The following is a 3,897-nucleotide window of genomic DNA, read 5'->3' as shown; positions in this document are numbered from 1 at the left end:
TTCATCATTGCACCAGAAGTTGAAATTGGTGACTAAAGGTCAGCTGGTTGCGATAAGCGCTGAAGAAGACATCATTGCATCGGTAACCAGCGATGCGCCATATTTAGGAACGGACGACGGGGCAATCGAGTGTTCCTTTCAATCTTTGGAATTCGTAAACGCAGCCTTTGTTGTTGAAGGGAATAAGATCCCAAGGCCCAGCATATCCAAAACCACGAGGATGGGATTGCAAATGACAGTTGGGAGAGGAGCCTTGCCTGGGAAAGGACTCAGAAGGTGCCTTCAAGGAAGGGTAGAGACACCAATAATGAAGGATAAATGAGACCGCTTTGGCTTAAGGTTTAAGCCAAATGCAAATCAAAGAAGGAAAGAGTTGGAAATGAGGCAAGAAAAGAGGAGGGCGCGTCTGAGTAGAAGAGACATTTATCCATAAATGAAACCTATGACCTTCCCCCATATATCTAGAACCTTCGTATCAGGGGGAACCATTTACCCTGAACGAAGGACATTGAGAAGAAATACTGCAGAAGAAATGTTAGGAAACCTAAACATCAATGCCATATTCAAAGAAGAACTCGAAGAAGAAAGTATGTCAGGCATCCGCCCTTACGAGCCTGGAAGTGTTCTAGACAACTAGACTGTAGAAGAGATCCCTGTAACATTTAGAACTAATTCAGAGTAATATTCAGAACTCACTTGTTGCTCTAAGCCTGAGGGCAATAAGAATCTTTTGTAAAAGGCTCATGTCCAAAATGTTATTTCAATGAAAACATATTATTCAGTCTCACTTCAAGCAAATATTCTTTCATTCTTTTTATTCCATGTATAATCATACTGTGCATACAACTATTCTTAGATTCTTCTTTCTTTGGACATCCCTTCGTCCCAATAACAGGTATTCAGAAATTAATGATGTGAGCAACGCTGTTGTTAACTCAGGGTCCCTATTTGAACAAGACATGAGTACAGATGATCCTCAGGATTTTGAAGATAACCAAGACAATGTTTTATCTCTTGATTTGTTAAGAATGGTAGAGCAAGAAGGAAAACAAATCCTACCTTATAAGGAACCAGTAGAAGTCGTGAGCTTAGGAGAGGGAAGAGAGGTAAAAATTGGCGCTTGCATTACAAAGGAAACAGGGCGAGACCTCGTTGGGTTGCTTCAAGAGTTTAAAATGTCTTCGTATGGCCCTATCAAACATGCCCGACCTAAGTACTGATATTGTGTTACATCGACTGCCCATAAAGGAAGAATGTAAACGAATCCAACAAAAGCTCCGAAGGATGAGGGCTGATGTCTTGCTGAAAATAAAAGAAGTTTAGAAGTAGTTTGATGCTGGGTTCTTGCAGGTGGTCAAGTATTCAGAATGGGTAGCCAGCATAGTCCTTGTTCCTAAAAAAGATGGGAAAGTGCGAATGTGTGTGGACTACAGAGATTTGAACAAAGCCAGTCCTAAGGACAATTTCCCATTGCCCCATATCGATACCTTAGTGGGAAACACGGCCGGATACTCACTGTTCTCCTTCATGGATGGTTTCTCCTGGTACAACCAAATTAGGATGCATCCTGCAGACATGGCAAAGACCACCTTCGTAACGATGTGGGGGACATTTTGCTACAAAGTGATGTCGTTTGGACTAAAAAATGTGGGAGTGACGTATCAGAGAGCCATGGTAACCTTGTTTCATGGCATGATGCATAAAGAGATAGAAGTCTATGTTGACGACGTGATCGCAAAGTCTAGAACATAGGAGGAACATGTGCAAGTCCTGAGAAAACTATTCCTAAGGTTAAGAAAATTCCAGCTAAAGCTTAACCTAGCCAAATGCATTTTCGGGGCTAGATCGGGAAAGTTGCTAGGATTCTTAGTCAGTGAAAGGAGAATTGAGATTGGCACAGACAAAGTCAAAGCCATACAAGAATTGACTCTGCCAAGTACTCAGAAAGAAGTTTGAGGTTTTCTAGGAAGACTAAATTACATTGCTTAGTTTATTTCACAGTTAACTGAGAAATGTGACCCCATTTTCCGTCTCCTTAAGAAACACAATCCAGGTGTATGGGATGATGAATGCCAAAAAACTTTCGAAAAAGTCAAACATTACCTGTCCAACGCCCCAGTACTGATGCCACCTTGCCCAAATAAGCCACTGATACTATACTTGGCAGTATTCGAAAATTCTATGGGGTGCGTGCTCAGCCAATATGATGAGTCAGGACGAAAAGAAAGAGTAATCTACTATGTCAGCAAGAAAGTTCACTGAATGTGAAACGAGATAATTGCCGATTGAAAAATTGTGTTGCGCCTTGGCCTGGACTACTCGGAGACTAAGAGAATACATGTTATACTATACGACTTGGTTAATCTCAAAATTGGACCCTCTGAAATACATGATGGAGTCAACCACTCTGGACGGAAGGATGGCCCGATGGCAAATTCTACTGTCTAAATTTGACATAGCCTACATAGATCAAAACGCCGTAAAAGGGAGCCCAATAGCAGATTTTCTAGCTAGTAGAGCTCTGGAAGATTATGAGCCTTTGAACTTCGATTTCCCAAATGAGGATCTAATGTATGTGGCAACTGCTGAGGCAGACACACAAGCAGGCAATGCTTGGAAATTAAACTTTGACGGAGCCTCAACTGCTGTGGGTAACGGGATCAGGGCAGTCTTAGTATCTCCAGACAGTGATCATTATCCGTTCACTAGCAAATTAGATTTTGATTGCACAAATAACATGGCGGAGTATGAAGCATGTATCATGGGAATCCGTGCGGCTATAGAACACAAAATCAAGGTACTTAAGGTATATGGAGATTCTGCATTAGTGATTTATTAGCTCAAAGGCGAGTGGGAAACAAGAGACCCCAAGTTGATTAGTTATCGAAAGCTAGTCCTGGAATTAATTGAAGAGTTTGACGACATCACCTTCTATTATCTCCTACGAGATGAGAATCAGATGGCCGACGCTTCGGCTACATTGGCTTCCATGATCAAATTAAATAAACAAGAAGATGTGAAGCCTATCTAAATGAGCATTTATGAGGCTCCAACCCACTGTTGTAATATTGACGAAGAAGAAGGAAAAGACGATCACCCTTGGTATCAAGACATATTGCGATACATGAAAAATCACGAATACCCAGACCAAGAAACTGAGAATTACAAGAGAACGTTGAGGAGGCTGGCTAGTGACTACGCTTTAGATGGAGAGATCGTATACAAAAGAGGAAAGGATCAGGTGCTGCTAAGATGCGTGGATGCTATTGAGGCTAAGCAAATCTTAGAAGAGATCCACGATGGTGTCTGTGGAACACACGCTAACGGTTTTACAATGGCCAGGCAAGTCATGAGACTCGGATATTATTAGTCTACCATGGAAAGGGACTACATTAAGTATGCCAAGAAATGCCATAAGTGCCAGATTTATGGGGACAAAATTCATGTGCCTCATTCACCTTTTCACGTCATGACTTTTCCATGAAGTTTTTCCATCTAAGGCATGGACGTCATTAGGCCGATATCACCAAAAGCTTCAAATAGACATCGTTTCATCTTTGTAGTGATTGACTACTTTACTAAGTGGGTAGAAGCTACAGTCATGAAATCGACAGTCAGTAAATTTCTAAAAATAGAGATCATATGTCGGTACGGGATGCCCGAAAGGATTATATCTGACAACGCATTGAACTTGAATAACCGCACGATAGCGGAGGTCTATAGTCAATTTAAGATCAAGCACCATAACTCATCTTCATATCGCCCAAAAATGAATGGCGCAGTGGAAGCAGCTAATAAGAACATCAAGAAGATTGTGGGGAAAATGACAAAGACTTATAAAGATTGGCATGAGAAGTTACCATTTGCCCTTTGTAATTATCGAACGTCTGTCAGAAC

Source organism: Gossypium hirsutum, chromosome D06 (assembly GCF_007990345.1).
Source record: "Gossypium hirsutum isolate 1008001.06 chromosome D06, Gossypium_hirsutum_v2.1, whole genome shotgun sequence".
NCBI classification, from domain to species: domain Eukaryota; kingdom Viridiplantae; phylum Streptophyta; class Magnoliopsida; order Malvales; family Malvaceae; genus Gossypium; species Gossypium hirsutum.
This window is presented reverse-complemented; position numbering follows the sequence as displayed.